At 32.7% G+C, this 19,697-nt stretch overlaps 1 protein-coding gene across 1 annotated transcript in view; it reads right to left on the reverse strand.

Annotated features, from left to right (window-relative positions):
• The window catches only part of LOC127709690 (uncharacterized), a 251,157-nt gene extending 234,097 nt beyond the window's left edge, over positions 1-17,060 (reverse strand). The window contains exon 1 of the mRNA XM_052215319.1: positions 17,055-17,060. The gene's annotated coding sequence lies outside the window, so the exon portion shown is untranslated. The remainder of the gene's footprint in view (positions 1-17,054) is intronic.
• Between the last annotated feature and the right edge of the window lie 2,637 nt (positions 17,061-19,697).

Genomic DNA, 19,697 nt, shown 5'->3' on the forward strand with positions numbered 1-19,697 from the left:
AGAACTGTCAGCAGAACTGTCAGCAGAACTGTCTAAAACTGTTCTAGCCGTAGAACTGACCAAACCTATCAGAATTGTAGAACAGTTCTAAATGACGGTTATGGACATTTTCCGTAACGAGAAATGTTAAAACAGTGATGTGATGAGAATTTTTTAATATATATTATATTCTTTTGACTTATTTATATTTAAGACAAAGAGTTCTTAAAACTGTTCTATGAATAGAACTGACTAAATCAATTCTAGCCTTAGAACTGACCAAATCAGTTCTAATCGTAGAACTGTTCTAGTCGTAGAACTGTTTTAGCCGTCGAACTTTTCTAGCCGTAGAACTGTTCTAGCCGTAGAACTAACCAAAGATTTGGTCAGTTCGAGGTAGAACTGTCTAAAACTGTTCTAGGATAGAACTGTCAGGATCAGTTCTAGGTAGAACTGTCTAAATCAGTTCTAGGTAGACTTGACTAAATCAGTTTTAGGTTAGAACTGTTCTAGCTAGAACTATTTAAAAGGTGTCAGGATGACAGTTCTACATACTGTCCTAGAACAGTTCTCCTGACAGATTCTGACAGATTTGATCAGAGGTTAGAAGTGATCTCCACTGTATATGCGTTTAACAACAAAAGGCCCCTAAATGACAAATGTAGAACAATTCAAACGAGAAAACAAATGGCAAGATTTATGTACAAAAATGAACGAAAACAAATATGATATAACGACACTAAATGATAGGCTCCTGACTTTAAACAGACACATACAGACTTTACCAGAGTTAAACATGTTACGGGCGCCATATTCTCCCCCTAAACATTGGAAAGTGGAGCAAGATAAGACCAAACTGTACAAAACATTAAACGAGAAACAGCAACTAATAAATTACATTCCTGACTTGGTACAGACAGGTATAGAATACGGCCGTTTGCATATTATGTAATAATAGTACACTATGCTAGTCATTTTAGTTGTTTAAACAGCTCATGCTTCAGTAACTAAAACCTACGTGTGTATTCCGTATACATGTAATCAAAGTAAACTTACGCATCCAAGACGTTTTATTGCACACGGCTTTTACAACGTTCATAGCTACCTTCCTGGTATTTAAATGAAATCCTACACATGCAATTCGTCCCTTAACGTTTGCATATGTTTCGTCAAAATCTCCACCAATCCTCAAAGTACCCGGCAATTCCTTGCTATTGCGGTTAGTGAGCATTCCATAGACATCCCTTACGCCATCAATGCGTAGAGATACGTAACCTAATTCACCGACACCAAGTTCAATAAAGTACCATTTATATTTCAAAAGTTGCTGACTTCCAATGAATTTGTTTACTTTGGACTTTACTTTCCTGTAAAGTTTTAATTTCATATCATTGATCCAAACGATGGTTTCCGTTTTTCCCTTGCTGTCTCTATAATGAAACAATGAGGAAGGAGTTTCAGTTTTAAAGAAGAACCACCCTTGTAAACTGTAATGTTTTATTTTAGTAGTTGAAACATCCACAGCGACATCAATAAATAAAGAACCATCGAACGCCATAGCATTAAAAGGGAAATACTGTGGCTGGTCTTCAAAGGTGCTGTTGCACTCGCTATGTACGTAAGAGGTCGTAAATACTTCTGATGAACATGTTTGGCTGTCTAAGGGCCATAGTCTCGTAAGAACTCCGGTATATTCTGCTGATGCTACAAAATTAAAAGAAAAAAAAAAATGATTTATAGATTTTATCGCATACCCTCTTCCACACAATGAAATGTTAGGTGATAGTGTAGTGATTTATGATACAAAATCAGTACATATGATACCATGAGTGAATGGTAAAGAAATGCATTCAAATCAGTTTAATATGTGTCAAGAAGTATTATTTCCCTATAAGAATTGATGCGTAAAGGAACAGAAACTTAAAACAAATATTTTCACGACCAGCATGTAACCATGAACACTGCACTACCAAAGACGTTAGTCGTATAAAAGACAATTAATTCAAATTACAAAAGAAAAAAAAATTTCAAAAAAAGAATTAAAAAATCATGAATTGAATAAGCGTTCAATGTTATTATACTGGTCATATTGCTCTTTTGTTTTTACAGTAATATCCTCGTCTTCTAACACAAACTGTGTTTTTTGTTTAAAATGTCCCATTTGTTTATAATGTGTTGACATTGCGTAGGCACAGAAGAGGATATGTCTATGAAGCTAAGAAGAAATTGAGAGGGGATGATAACGATCAGTAAGAAAATAACCCTTTTTTAAAGCAAAATTATAGCGTTTATATATCTAATAATAGATCAATGGCATTCCAAACCAAGGAATGGTGTATAAACCTCATTTAAATCTTGATGAAAACACTTGCTCATACTCTAAAATTCCAATAGTTATCTATCAAAACGAGATGTTGATTGAAAAATATGAGTCGAAGGTCACTGTATGATAATAAACATGAACACTTTTGCAATTCCTAGAACGCTTAGATCTATTGTCCTGCTTATATGGTCTTTATTTGTTGTTTTTTTTTAATCTTTTTTCACTCTCAAGGGGTAGTCAGTCATGTTTTATTTAAAAACAATCAGTATTAAATAAAGTATTTATATTTTGAAATACAAAAATGTCACTTGACCCAAATTTGAGTTCACCGAACGATTTCAATTTTGTACATTTCAGTAAAATAAATCTTTATCTTGAAGTGTTGAAAATTATCACTGCGCTTCTAAAATATACCGCTTATAGTAAACATCATTGACAATAGAAATTCAGACCATTTAGTTTTTTAAATTTACAAAGATGTTCGATTTCATTATAATTTGATGAATACGAAGCATATGCGCGGAACAATCCATATTCAAAGGTACACTGTTTGATACCATGCACTTATTGTAAATTATCATCATCATATCTATTATTGTAATGGTGCACAAAAGGCAACGATTGACTAGTGAATATGTCATTTGTAGGCATCTAGGTCGATTTTCACTAGTATATTGATAGTCCATGAGGGTATCGGCATCGCAGTAAGTATATATCGGTACTCACATTATAAGTTATACAATGTGCTAGTGACCTAATACGATATATATGGGGTCAATAAATCCCATATGGGGTAAGAGCGAAGCGAATTTATCTTACCAACTATTTTCAAATGTGGCTTTTAGACTGGTGGCCTATCAAAATGATCAAGTCTTCAATATAAAAACTTAATTCCATTGGCCTATACAAACACAAATGCCAACATAAACAACTTGTTAGCTTTAAATGTGTTTTCTGCATTTATTGTCAATCATTTATCATCAGTTTTGTCATCTGAAGTACAGACGAAATGTTGCAGAATTTTCTTCAACGCCATTTTGTTTTTATAAAGGGACGTAACACCACTACTAACCATATATTAAAATAAACCATGCCCACTAACCCCATATCTAATATACAGGGTATCCACGCGGTCGTTTTTAACAAAAATGTTTAGGAGGTAAAATAAGACTAAATACATACTTATTTTCAAAAGAGAGGCGGAAGATATAAAAGGGATATTCAAACTGATATCCTCCACCTTTCTTTTGAAAATAGGCATGTATTTAGTCTTATCTTACCTCCTATACATTTTTGTTCAATGCGACCGCGTGGAGACCCTGTATATCAAATATGGGGTTATTGGGCCAAACGTCGATGACAAATTGACAATGCCATGATAAAAAAAACAAAATACGACCAAACACAACACAATTCAGGAAACTAAACACTAAGCAACACGAATCATTTCCCCGTTTACATAGTTTATCCCTCAGGCAAAGTTGGCCTTGGATAAGTTGGCTATACTGTTAGGTATTTATATGTTCTTGGTATACAAGTTTTCGGATTTGAATGTTCTTGAGGAAAGGAAATCCAGAAAAGTACTTCTGACCCAAGAATTCATATATACAAGTGGTATTGCCATTTTATAATTCTCCAATGATAAATTAAAAAAAATATCATAAAATAAGGTTTTGAACTACCTCAGACAAAATTGACATTAGATGGATTTGGCTACTGCTTGTATGTCCTTTGTGCTCGAATAGTTTTTCACGTGTTTTGGTAACTTCATTTTTTAACTTTGAGCGTACCTGTTGAAGAATCATCAAGAAAAGCTTCCCATACGCATACGATTCAAATAGTCTAATTTGCGTTGTATAATTTTCATCAATTTTCGCCATTGATTTTCGTTTCCAATGTAGAGGAAACGCGCTTCGTGCATACTAAATTAAAAGCCTGATATATTAATGAGTTTCAATAAAAACATTCAGAAAGGTAAAAAAGCTTCAATATATATATATATATCAGACGGTGAATACGTATTGATTTCTTACGTCACACTGACTCATAAAGGCAGCCGTTCTTAGCAACCAAAACAACATACAAACTAACAGTCACTCATCAGCTCGTGGATAAAATATACTTCAGTTTGTTCCCCTGGGGAATTTTTCGTTTCCTCAAATATAACGCACTCAAAAAAGGTTCTTTCTATAAAAAGACGGAGGTGACATCGATAACAATGTGACAGGTGACAGGGAGATAGAAGATATGTATTTGCTTTTGGAATAAAGTATTATTATTATTTGATCATATCGGTCAATACTAAAAACATAAGCCTGTTATTATAGATTTTGTCTCTGGTAAAACAAATAATAAACGATGGCCTTGGGAAATACACTCAATATAAAATGTGTATACTAATAACACCCAAGGGGAATCTTTGTCCAATATTAAAACAAAAGTTCAAAGTGGTGAAGTTGAAATCATCCCTTCGAAAATGTTACGGATGCCATCACGAGTTGGTTGACTGTTATGGAATATTTATAAAATTGAGAATGGAAATGGGGAATGTGTCAAAGAGACAACAACCCGACCATAGAACAGACAACAGCAGAAGGTCACCAACAGGTCTTCAATGCAGCGAGAAATTCCCGCACCCGGAGGCGTCCTTCAGCTGGCCCCTAAACAAATATATATACTAGTTCAGTGATAATGAACGCCATACTAAACTCCAAATTGTACACAAGAAACTAAAATTAAAAATAATACAAGACTAACAAAGGCTAGAGGCTCCTGACTTGGGACAGGCGCAAAAATGCGGCGGGGTTAAACATGTTTATGAGATCTCAACCCTCCCCCTATACCTCTAGCCAATGTAGAAAAGTAAACGCATAACAATACGCACATTAAAATTCAGTTCAAGAGAAGTCCGAGTCTGATGTCAGAAGATGTAACCAAAGAAAATAAACAAAATGACAATAATACATAAATAACAACAGACTACTAGCAGTTAACTGACATGCCAGCTCCAGACTTGCTTTACACATGATGACGGATATGTTCCAATAGACGTAACCACAATTCCGTCCTCTTTTCCTCGAATATGACCTACCGAATTAGACTCCTCATCAGGATTGTACAAATGTACTTACATGAGCAACACGATGAGTGCCACAAATGGAGCAAGGTACCCTGCCAGAAAAAAATTTACATGACCGATGGTTTACGAATTTGGTAATGTCTTAGGGTTAGATAAGAGTAGCATACCAATCAGCTATTGTGTGATGCCTAATCACTTGATATAGCTGATCAACGTATTCTATAGGAGTAACACGACGGATGTCAAATTCGGAACAGGATCTGCTAACTCTCCGGGGCATGTTTTTTTGGTGGGATTCGTCTTGCTCAATCTTTAGTTTTTTTTTATATGTCTTTTGTGTACTATTGTTTGTCTTTTTGGTATTTTTCGTTTTTGCCATGGCGTTGTCGGTTTGTTTTCGACAATTGAGCTTAGTTGTTCCTTTGGTATTTTTTGCCTCTTTTTTTTGTCTGTATGTAATGATGTCCAGGGGATGTTCGTAAAGAAGGATGCCACAAGAGAAATGACAATTTACATAATTTACATAATGTCTGTAAAAAATGATACCTAATTGGAATCACTCAACATCTTGTCTGTATATACATCTGCCAAAGAGTAATCTTTTCTAGTATAATATCTGTATATAATGATGCCCGATGGATGTATTCTGTTTTTGTTAGTGATGCCCTAGGCAAATCTCTCTCAACACAATATCTATATATAATGACGCCCAAGAGACGTCTTTATATAATGATGCCGAGTAAAAATATCTTTACATAATCTTTATATTAATGATGCCCAAGGGGAATCTCTTTTCAATAATTCCGGTATATACTGATGCCCAATGGATATATCTATTTACTTTAAGTGTGTATATAATGATGCCAAAGAAGAATATCTCTTAACATAATATCTGTTTATAATGATGTCGAAGGGTGAATCTCTCTTTTTCAAATGCTGCCCAAGGGGAATATCTCTTATCATGTTGTCTGCTTGTAATGATGCCCAAAGGAAATCTCTATTTTCTAATGATGCCCAAGGGAAATATCTCTTGAAATAATGTTTGTTTAAAATGATGCCCATGGGGAATCTTCCTTTTTCTAATGATTCAAAAAGGGAATATGTCTTAACATTGTTTATAATGCTGCCCAAGGGGAATCTCTCTTAACAAAATATAAAAATAAGGAGATGTGGTATGATTGCCTACGAGACAACTATCCACCAAAGTTTAAAATAAAGTGGTTATCAAATAATGTCTGTTTGTAATGATGCTCAAGAGGAATCTTTTTTCTAATAATGCTCAAGGAGAATCTCTCTTAACACAATGTCGATTTATAATGATGGCCAATGGGAATCTTTCTTTTTCTGATTGCAATAATTAGTGATTAGCTTGAATGCAATGAAGGAGTAATCTGTTTAATAGAATCTGTGACTATTGAAGATATAGGAGTTTCCCACGGTTTTGGTACCACTGAGCGTTACACGACCTTCCCAATGAAAACAGAGGAATTAGACTTTGTTCCAAAGAATGTTTCAAGTTTAGAAGCCTTTTAAACATGTGCAAATACCGCTTAATGTTACCGTAGAGTTTACATTCTTCTAACAAGGTTCGAACAAGATTATTCATTTTGCAGGGATTTTTGACGTTTTATTAAATATTTTCATTTTTTTCATCAGGGGTTAATATAAATAAATGCAAACATTGATATCCAAATTTCCAAAGAAGTTGGGAAAAAAAGAAAGATAATAATCATTTTAATTTGATCACTTTATTTCTTATATTTCCAACCAAGATTAAATTTTAAAACACAAAAAAATCACATTTTGCCGGATCCATTTCTTATGAATTTTCTTACAACCGCCAAAAGGCCAATTTTAAAAATGCCGTACATTCTTTGTTTCGTTTCTGACAACTTTAAGGGTAACTAATCATGTGACCAAATTATAAATGTCTATAAATTGCTAAAACTGCAATTCTGGTTGATTATCATAGCGTTTTGGTATGTATGTATTTAAATTTTAAAAGTAAATGAAAAGAACAGGTATGAATTATTTCTATTGGGGTAGCCATGTTCTTCGTTTCAAAAATATTGAAAACACATTGCCTCCAACAGCACTGATTTACAATTTGATTTTATGAATGTATGTACATGTAACATGATTTAACATGTTTAAAAATATTGTTAAGCGTATTTTAATTTCAAAAACCAGCATGTTTGAAAACTTCAGAATATTTTTTTGATATTACGAGTGAAATAAGTGCAGGGGAAAACTAACACTACCTCTTTACTTTACTTAAAAATTATCACTGTGACAATGAATGTCTTCGTTTATAACCTTCGATATCTTATTTTCTTAATGTTCTTTTACTGTTTGTGTATTGTCATTTTCTTTTTTATTTCTTGTCATTTGGCAATTTTCTCTTTGCCGCAAGACTTCCTCAAGATTGCTAGTGAAATTGTTGATATCTGTTTCCTGTTTTGTTCTCTTTTCTCATATTATACGTTTCAATTTGTTTGTTGTTATTTGATAATTTTTCTCCATCTGTTTTTCTTTTTTTCGATTTACGTTAATGTTCGAATGTTTCGTAATTTGAGTATTAGAAATATGTTGATACTTTTTTCTTTTGTTGGTCTCATTTTGTTAACTATTTATTCATAAGAGATCCGTTGTATTCATTTTTTCATAAAAAGTGGCTTATACTATAAATGTTACCTCAAGTTAGATTTAAGCTGACACACAATTTTCCACAATATCATAATTATATTAACACATTCATGAAAAAAACATTCTCTAAGAATTGAGTAAGAATGACATCCTTAACCGGGTTAATCATCATCATATACGCATTAGTTCACAATCTTGACATCAATTAAGATTTGTTGAAATTATAAAAAAAATCAATATTTTATGATAAACTCTGAAAATCCTTTTTCCTAACGATAAACTTTATAACATATGCAACAAGTTTGAAATAGAAATACGTGTTCTTATGCTGCCATTGTCAGTTTTCAATATTATAAGGTATATCCGGGTTCTAAATTATTTTGTGTTTGTTTGCAGATAGCTGCAAATGATCGATTTTAATTTTTTACTATTATTATTAGCAACGTTAATGCAAAAATGAAATCAATATGTGCTCTATCATGTAAATGGAAAAAAAAATAATAATGTGTTTATCTTATGGTTACATCTTATTCTCGGCGTTTTACGTTTCCGCATATTGGCACTACGTTTCCGCATTAAAATTCCTACGTTTTCGCATTTTTATAGTTCTCTTTTCCGCATTGTTTTTACATTGATTTTGTTAAAGGTTATTTACGTTTCCGCATTTTAATTTTTAATGTATGCCTCTGTTTGCCAGGTAAACCTGTTTTTCCCTGCTCACCAACGGGGAGGTGGAAGTAGGACTTCGAGCAGAATAAGTCTTTATGATTAAAATAAAACTATCAACTTGAAATGATAAAAAACATACATGGTCATATTATATCAATTAAAAGCCAGTGCTAAGCACTAAAAGTTAATATATACAGATCATACATGGTCATATATCGATTAAAATTCAATGTTCAGCACTACAATTTTATATATACAGATAAAACAGTAAACGTCAGTATACTATTATTCAGTACATGTAGCACAGTTTACATATTTGTCAAAGCGGAAAACTTGTAGCCAACTGACTTTATGAAGTCTAACCTCGTAATCTCTCTCTACCATACTTGACAAACTGTTCGGATACGAATTCAATTCGTTCGCGGTAATTTTTACAAACTGGTGCTATTGCTGATAAAGACCGAATTTTGATGTAAGTTGTTGTTTGGATCTTCTGCAAAACGTCCATAAAAATATGGGTCACTTGGGTGACATGCATAGAACTGGGAGTTAAAATGAGAATGAAACGATTCTAGCCCATTTGTGGTTCTTTTGGCTTCTGTGTCGGGAGGAGATGCCCATAAATACGGTGGAAACTTAGAATCAGCGACAATGTAGTCTCTAGGATTTAGGTAGTAAATTTCAAACATTTTTCGTTTTGTGGAGTAACTGCCATAATATCTTCTACAAAACAATCCTCAATCTCCTCTGGTGATAAGAAGGCGAGTCCAAAGAACTGGTTGAGCCATTTCCCTACTTCACCTGACCTTTCTTTATATTCGGAACTTAGTCCAATAGTTTGTATTCTACTCCACCAACTTTGACCGAGGTGGAATTTGCAGCAGCTTATATCTGCATTAGGAAAAAATACTCTTACAGCATTGTGCATGGCCTGTTCAAAGTCAATATGTATTGTTTTCGGAGAGAGCACTAAATTTCTCTGTTGGCAAGAAGCATTTAGCAAATTCCACATATTTAAGTAGCATTCTTCTGTCTATGCGGGTAGGAGAGCAAAAACAAGTGGAATATAATTGCCATTTAGATACCCATGTATTGAGTATAGTTGATAATAAAACTTTAGACAATACTTGAAAGTTCCGTCAATGAAAATATCCTCCATTTCCCTACAAAGACATTCTAAATTAACTAAACATGAGAAAATAATGATACCTGGGTGACTTTCCACATCGTGACTTTTGAAAAGTACTCACAATGTTAAATCTGAATATAATCTACCTGTTGAAGGAATTATATTATCATAATAAAATACAAACTAAGAAAAATACTATAATAAAAATAAAGTCTTATATATCATTATTACAATATTTTTACAGGTGAAATACAGGTAAAAATGTCGAAAGGTGGTATCTATTTATTTCGGAAAATTAATGCACGAAAATGCGGAAACGTGAAACCGGATTTTGCTAAAAATGCGGAAACGTAATACGCCCCTCATTCTTTATAAAAAATGTCTTCATTGAATAAATTATAAAATCAATATATTGTTTTATCTGGGAATTATTTGAGAAAATTTCTTTTATAAAGAAGTCACGTCACGAGAAAATTGCCTATTTTGTGATTAAGTAAAAAATGAGTACGGGGATTCCGTTTTTTTTATTTTGCGTTCGGAAAGCACATTATAAGTGCTTTCTTCTCAAATATATTTTATATATAATATTTTCACACACTGAAGATGTAAAAAAGATAGGCGATCCATATACTTTTTATTATGTTTTTGAAATTATAGCATTTGGCAAAAATCGAAAACTCTATCCCTTTTTATATGAACCTAAGTCTACCTTTACCTCTATTTGATTAACAGCAGGCCAAAATCCGATTTTATTGTTCTGACAAGATATATATCATGTATATATTTTAAATAAATGCTTTCGTAAATTTTATGGATCAGTGTTTTCTAAAAGGAAGTACCATGGACCATGCATGTATTATAAATGTACTTTTTATACTATGAATTGTTTTTGTTTCGGTGTTTCCAATTTCAACATATAACTGAAAATCGGTTTACAGTACTTTTTTCTCTTTAACATTTTTAGATCGTTTTCAATTGGGTTATTTTCAGGTTTTCGGTTTCAATGACCCTGTTTTAACAAGTACTTTAGTATACTAAAACCATAATTTCCAGCCATGTTTTGTGACGATCTGAGAAGATAAATAAAGAGTACCAGATCTACAAAAAAAAAAATGGTACATTTCCACACAGCAGATTGGTTGACGGATTATTTGGTGTTTTACGCAATATTTAGCACTATTGGCTATTTTTCGTGTCGGCCAGTTTTATCGATGGAAGAAGTCGGAGTGACCGGTGAAAATAACTGATCTACACAGCAGACATTTTGTGGTTGATTTACTGGTCAAAAAATAAACAGCGTGTTCAATGTAGTATATTTATTACTATTTTCTATTCTCGCTAAATCTTTCTATAAAGTGGTTATATATTTAAATATTGAATTCCTGCAAAATATACGCTTTCCAAAATATGGAAAGAAAGAAATTTTGGAAGATATGGGGTAGAGTTCACGGTGACTTATTTCGAAAGTGAGCTTCAACTAGGCTAAGCTCGTTTAACTATATTTAAAAACTTTTAAAACGTCTATGACGCCATTTTTCGTCAATGGTAGACAAAGAATACTGCTGCAAATTTTTTTTACATTTAACCAATTTTTAATCCACCAAAACGCACACAAAAAAAAAATGTTTCACCGGGACATCCTTTAAATGACGTTAAGGCGTCGAAAAAAGCAAAGTTTTTCTTTCCGTGATAAACAAAGTACAAAATCACCTATTTTATTGATTTCGTTAGTTTATTTTCTTTCGAATTATGTGTAATGCATGAAAATTTATCGTGTAGGAAATTTGAAAGAGTTTGAATCGGAATAACCCGCTATCTGCCCTATTTTTTCTAAGAGACACCATATCGTGCGCAACGTCAGATTCTTTAGCCTTTTTATATGTTTACTGGGTGGTAGTTGAACAAGTTAATAAGTGCTAATCAGAGAATCAAACTGGCTACTACAAGAAACAATAAAATATTCTGATTTGCTGAAATGTCAAAAATATGAACTCCGAGGAAAATTCGAAATGGAAGGTCCCTAATCAAATGGCAAAATCAAAAGCACAAACACATCAAACGAATGGACAACAATTGTCATATTCCTGACTTGGTACAGGCATTTTCTTATAGAGAAAATGGAGGATTGAACCTGGTTTTATAGCGCTAAACCTCTCACTTGTATGACAGTCTCATCAAATTCCATTATATTGACATTACCAATAAGAGTTACCAGTAATCGTAAGTTATACTGAAAAATTCACATCATAAGTAAAAATACTATACATTTTATGTGAATAGACCACCACATTTAATATTTGTTATCTAAGGAATGACTAATATTTTTTTCTGTCTATTCGAAATACCCCAAAAATGTGGTGCACACTTTTAAATAACCCGCTAATATTAATACTTGTAATATTTTTTCTGTCTATGAAGAAATAACATAAAAACTGAGTTGCGCACTGAATTACCCGCGAAGAGGGTTATTTAAAAGTGTGCACCACATTTTTCATGTTATTTCGAATAGACAGAAAAAATAGTACAGCCATTCCTTATAATTTAATTCCATATTTAAGGAATAAATCATGATTAAAAACCGTTGATGACGTCACAGTTATATGACAAAACTATGTCTATGAGCTGATACACAAAACACTTTCAGCCAATCAGAAGAGTGACGTGTTACATCCAAAATAAAATTATCTTAACATAGAAATGGAAATAGTCCTCCACTAATTTGGAGTTTTAGTGTGGAGAGAGATCCAGAGTCATTTAACCAAATCCTGCACAAAGGTCACAAGACATCACACTATTCTGAGTTTTATTTCTGCGATAAATGATTGGTCAGCACCATGGAAATATTTTAACATAGAATCTTATTGGGTATTTTTTATTATTCATTTCAGCATTTAGAGAAGTAAATGTTTATCTACGTTCCTTTTTGAAATGTTAAGTATAAAAATACATCGCTATATATGGAAGGTGCCATTCAAACTGAGCATCATAAATCATTTACATATATGTTAAGAAAGATGCCCGTTGGACATCATAAGAAAAAGATAGATTCCACTTGAGCATCACTATAAACAGACATAATATTGTATAAATACCCTGCCACATCCGGTCTGTGCTTTTGTTTGATGTTTTTCTGTTTTGTATCGATCTGATGAGTTAAGCCTTTTTCAACTGATTTTTATAGTTTTTTTATGTTGTGCTGTTACACCACTGTCCCAGGTTAGAAGAGGGTTGAACGCTCACAATCATGTTTAACCCCGCCACATTCTTCATGCACCTGTCCCAAGTCAGAAACCTGTAGTTCAGTGGTTGTCGTTGGTTTATGTCTGTCGTAAATTGTTAGGTTATAAAAAAGGCCGATAGTTTACTCAATTGAATTGTTTCATATTTTTCATGTCAGGGCCTTTTACAGCCGATTATACGGTATGGGCTTTTCTCTTAATTAAAAGCCGTACGGTTGCCTATAATTGCTTACATCCACTTCATTTGAACTTTGGTGGATAATTGGCTCATTGGCAATCATACCACATCTCCTTATATTTTTATAATGTAAAGAGATATCATTTGGACATCATTAGAAAACGAGAGATTCCGCATGGGGATAATTGTGAACAGACATTATGTGAAGACATATTCCCTTTGTTCATTATTAGAAAAAGACATTTTTTCATTGGGCATCAGACGACAAATAGAGATTCCCCTTGGGCATCATTATTAAAGACATTATGTAAAGAGATATGCCCATTGGGCATCATTAGAAAAAGAGAGATTCCCCTTGGGTATCATTAGAAAAAGAGAGATTCCCCTTGGACATTATAATAAACAAACATTATGTTAAGAAATATTCCCTTTGATCATCATTAGAAAAAAAAATATTCCCCTAGAGTATCATTATACACAGACGTTATGTTAAGAGATATTCCCCTTGGGCATCATTCAAAAATAGAGATACTTCTTGGCTATCTTTATAATCAGACATTATGTTAAGAGATATTCCCCTTGAGCATCATTAGAAAAAGAGAGATTCCCCTTAGACATTATAATAAACAAACATTATGTTAACTGATATTCCTATTGGGCATCATAAGAGAAATAGAGATTCTTCTTGGGTATCATTATTAAAGACATTATATAAAGAGATATGCCCCGTGGCCATAATTGGAAAAATAGAAATTCCCCTTGTGCACCATTTAAAAAAGGAGATTCATCTCAACATCTGCTCATTTTTTCACTCAAATTTCTTTATATCATTTACTCTTTTCGCAATAGTACAAGTTAAGTGTACTATTCTAATAATACAATACTAATTTCAAAAACCTAAATATACTTACAACTGGTCTTAAAAAACAGGTACACAGCAATTACTTTACATAGTAGATCCATATTGCTTTCTGTCGTTTATTTCTACCTTCACTTGAAAAAATGTCCGCAAGTAAAACCATGAACTAGTCTTATATTCAATAATAATACTGTCCCTCTGGTATTTTTCGTCCCTCTTTTAATCATATCAGTACTGTAAGTAATTAATATTGTTGATGAGTTGAACTGTTCCAGTTAATAAAATATGTTCTTCTATATAAAAATGCAATATACAACGATTGCTTTAAATTTCATCATACCCTTGACATTTAATTATATTGAGAAATTATTCAAGGGCGCCATTCATTTAGGCGAGGACTCAGACCGTTGATCATGTGTAGAGTAATATAGGAGAATAGTTATTTGATCTGAGTATACGTAGTTTTAGTCCGTTGATTCTTTTTTTTCATAGAAATTTTCGAAGGTCAGATAAAAAACAGGAAATATGGTTGATAACCAATGAGACAACAATGCACCCAAGTTCAAATGAAGTGAATGTAAGCAATTATAGGCAACCGTACGGCCTTCAAAAAGAAGAAAACCCTATACCGTATAGTCGATAATTAAAGGCCCCGACATGAAAAATATAAAACAATTCAATTGAGGAAACTGCATGAAAATATGATAGCTAATTCAAACCATTGACCTTTTTGAAAGGAACATTTACTTTGAAATTATTTTTTTTTTTTACACGAATGTGTACTTTTCAAAGAATTTGCAATTGTTTTATAAATTATCCGTTAATTGGTAACCTTTTTAAAATATGTCCGTCTAGTGAATGATATGTTGAAAATTAAAAAAGCTTACTTAGAAAAAAAAAAAATCAATGATCAATATTTAGCATGTTTAGAGTCTTTAAGGATATATCTTTCAAATTATAAGTAAAGTAAAGTTTCATTTGAACCAATTTTTCAATTTGTATTTATTGTTAGATGAATTTGTTAGCGTTTTTATTAATACGCAATATATGTTTACCGATCATAATACTGTCATAGGCCTTTGGTTTAATAGTTCACCTGTCTAGAAATAATTCCATGACAGGTATGATTAATTTGATTTTTGATTTTGTTGTGTTTTTACGCCACTTTTAAGAACCGCTTTTAGGCTATTTCGTGGCGGCCAGTTTTTATTGGTGGAGGAAGCCGGAGTGCCCGGAGAAAACCACCGACCTTCGATAAGAAAACTGACAATCCTAGTCAATTAAGATTGGAGTCTAGTGCACCCGCACGAGCGGGGTTCGAACTCACAACCTCAGTGTTGACTGGCTAGTGATTACAGTAGTGACTACAGGTATAATTATATAAGATATATAAATCAATCATACAACTGTATTTTTATTCCAGTTGCTTACTTATACCTGAGAATGTAAGCGTCTTGTCCAAATCAATATCTAAAGAAAATTAAATGAACGTTATGTAATCGGCAATGAAATGGCTTGCTACATTTTAAAATGGCTTCAATAATGTTGTCGTAAAATTATACTTTTTGGTTGACATTTTAAATTTATAAATTATTTACGTGCCCTTGTATAGAATTATTAAAAAAAATAAGGATTTAGCTATTTAGTGTAGGGCCTGTTCATATCTCCTCATATACTCAAGTACGTATACAATATAAATAAGAAGATGTGGTATGAGTGCCAATGACAAAAACTCTCCATCCAAGTCACAATGTATAAAAAGTTAACAATTATAGGTCAAAGTACGGCCTTCAACACGGAGACTTGGCTCACACCAAACACAAGCTATAAAGGGCTCCAAAATGACTAGTGTAAATCAATTCAAACAAGAAAACCAACGGTCTAATCTATATAAAAAACAAGAAACGAGAAACACCTATGAACCACACCAACAAACGACAACCACTGAACAACAGGCTCTTGACTTATGACAGGTGCACAAAAATGCAGCGGGTTTAAACGTTTTAACAGGCGCCAACCTTCACCCTAACCTGAGACAGTAGTGTAACATAACAACATAAAAACACAATCTATGAAATATCAATTGAAATGGCTTAACTCGATCAAAAAGACATTTAAGCAAAAAAAGTATACATACACTGAACGAATAAGTTTGATCTATGACAAAATATAAAACAATATTAAAACGTAGGTTCCTATATAACATAGACGTTACAAGTAGTAACAAAAAGATGTAGGAAGAGTACCAATAAGACAACTCTTACCCGGGACAAAATGGCGTTAAATAAAACAACGTACACAGGTAAATCTAAAATAATTACTTTGTTGTTAGGAGTACGGAAGTAAACATTTTTTACAAAATTGATAATAAATTCGTTGTTCAGAGTACGAGTACAGAAGTGAAAATTTATCGTCATACTAAGCTTGATTTTAAAAATGCTACTTATGAAAACGAAAAAAGAAGAACATTAGTGAAAAAATCAACAAAGAGGGACAGGAAGAACGATTTCCATGCGTGATTCGGCAAAACAAAAAATTCTTATACAGACGAAACGATGATCTATATGTTTTTTTTTATCTGTACCATGAAATCGTCATTAAATTTTTGCAGGTTTGTGTGTGGCTCTAGATGTGGTCACATGACATCGACATCGATCGGAGGTCATCTCGATGGTTAATTGACATTAATTTTGTCATATGGAGGAATTTTAACTGTACTGTACAGTTAGGGGCATTACCTAAACAAGTAACTAGTATTCGCGTTTTTTGTTTATTACACCGGAATTTTGCTGAAAAATCACGCTCAACCTTATACCATTTCAAATTTACCGCGTTGTTTTTTTACCAGATTTTGATCTCGCGTGGGTCTGTCGTCATTTTCCACGCTTTAAGGATCGCGTGTAAACATCAGAAAGGAAACAAATAGAAATGTGAGAGAATTTTTTGTGTAAACATGCGTTTCCGTCCATTTTTTTGGGATAATAATACATCGACTCACGGTGGAACAAAGTCGACGCTTTCACTTGAAAAGCAGTGGGTCGGGAAAAATAACGGACTTTTTTTTATCTATATAAAAGATAATTTTTAGGGAGACATCTTTTGATGCCTTGTGCTTCAATCACAAAAAAAAAACGTACTTGTGCAATGGTAGTTATATTGTTTAGATTTGCACACAGGTCGCACTTGGCGACCCGGGATATTTTTGTACCCTTACGAAAATAAATATCTAAAAATTTATTTTGTGGTTAAAATATTTTAAACAATTAACCGACGATAGAAGAAAACCTTTGTTGGAGTATATTGATATTTGTTTGTGGTGGAGGTAAACATTGTTTCTTCGTAGAGTAACATATTTTAGTAATAAAAGTGATTAATTTATTTATTTATTTATTAATGAAATGCACATTTATACCCTAAGGGGTTGAAGGCATATATAAACAATACAATACAAATATATACACAATGCAAAACTTAAGTTATAACATATTAAACATCATATATTAAGTGATAAACAGTAATATGTATGCAGGTGTTGTGTCCACTCCCCTCAGTGCACATGACTTTTTAATGAACGGAACAGTAAGTGGCATAATATCAAATGAAGATAGAAGTAATTGTAATCTATCTGTTTCAGACAATTTAAAGTATTCTGGACATATATTATTTATATCTTTCTCAAGTTGATTTCGTAAAGACTTATTACTTTTAAGATTAAGGGTTTCATCTTTAACCTCATTTATATTACAATGTTTACATATTCTATTTTCTCTTTGAATTCTTTTATACCTACCCCTCTCTATTTCCAAGAAATGGTCACTTACTCGCATTTTACATATCAACTATTTTCTATTTTCAAAACTATTTTTAAAAATGTATTTGTCTATTTCATATTTTGTCTTAATGTTACTGTACAAGAAGATTTTACTGGTTTCATTAGTTAATTTTAATTTTTCAAAGAAAATATTTTCAAAGCTATATTTTAGTTCTTTTTTAATATTTTTTTAGAATGAACTCTTCTCTTGTTTATAGTTTATATCCTGTATTTTATGTATGTCTAATCTATTTGTAAGGGCTATATTTTCTACATATGAGAACCATGAACATGTACCGTTTGTGCTAAGCCATTTAGATAAACAGAAAGCATCGTATAATAAAGGGTTATTTTCGTCACTGGATATTCTTGCTAAGTATTTCAATGATTGCACTTTAATAAAGACATCTATGGGATACTGAGCTAGTTCTGCTCTTGCAGCTATAGACGGGTTTATCTATAATTGCCCTAGAAAACATGGGCGCATCCATTAACCTCTCACGTGACCGATCCGCCATTACAACCGTGAAAAATAACGCACGTGTATTGATCAAAACATTATCGATTTTCTGTTTACATTTGTATTTCCTTCATTTTCTTATTTATTTCACTATGAATACTGCCGAAAGTTATAAAAAAAAAGGTGGAGGCATTTCTTGTGCAGTTAATATTTGTTCAAATAATTGTAGAAAATTTCAGATGTGCAAAAAAAAATCAATAAATAAAATATGTGAACTATACATTCTTTTTTTTTTAATAAAACTTTTTATGAAAGTAAAATTACACTGGCAGACGAATGTTGACACGTCGTCAAACGAAATTATCTATGAAAATTAATCCGATGACTACAGTGCATCTGCCTCTGTTTGTATAGAAGATCTACACATTAAGATGGATCCAGGATTTTGAAAGGGGGGGGGGGGGGTCCCAAAACAAGACACAATTTGTAGTGGAAGCGGTAAAAAGTCTGAATTAACCATGAATGAAGCTTCATAAGGGGGCCTGGGCACCCCCTAAATCCGTTCCTGCACATTTCTTTAGATAATAATAATGAAACCTACCCCGAGGCTAAATGCATGTTCATGTAGTTATAATTGGATGCAAATCAAACAAGTATGAACAGACGATTTTTTTTATACATGACGACTATCTTTAGGCTGCAAAATGGACAGACGTTCCGACAACATTAACTCAGACAAACATATTGTTAACAGAGGAGTAAGGAGTTCAAAATTGAATAAAATCAGGAAACCACGTCAGCGTACGTATAAATAGACATATTATGAATGACAGTTACGCCTTATTGTGTACTTGTCTTATGTAACTAAGTTTTCTGTACTTTAGTGGAATAAATACACAATTTACTTTTCAACTACGATATTGCAGATCAGCTGTTGCTCGATCGTACTGATTTAAAGGTTAACACCTAGTTTGATGTTTGATTATTTGGGACGGCGCTTTCATATTTCGAAAAGTAAGGCTAGTAAACTATTTTATTCCTGGGTGCCAGTTCTTGCTGAAAAACTTAAAGGTTTTACAAACAGCTGCATTTATAGACAAATCACAGCAAAGCTTACTATTAAGGGCACTTCTCTATAAACCTCGTCTTAATGGTCCATATATGAAGGAATGTGTGCTTAAAGTATATATTCACTTTAGTCGGATGGTCCAATATACATCCCTAATGTAATACTGTATTTCTTTATTTCACTGTATTATATATATCGGGGACTAATACAGATTCAGGATGAAAATATACGAGACCTCTGTTTTGGGGTGGTGGGG

Source organism: Mytilus californianus, unplaced genomic scaffold (assembly GCF_021869535.1).
Source record: "Mytilus californianus isolate M0D057914Y unplaced genomic scaffold, xbMytCali1.0.p SCAF_7, whole genome shotgun sequence".
NCBI classification, from domain to species: domain Eukaryota; kingdom Metazoa; phylum Mollusca; class Bivalvia; order Mytilida; family Mytilidae; genus Mytilus; species Mytilus californianus.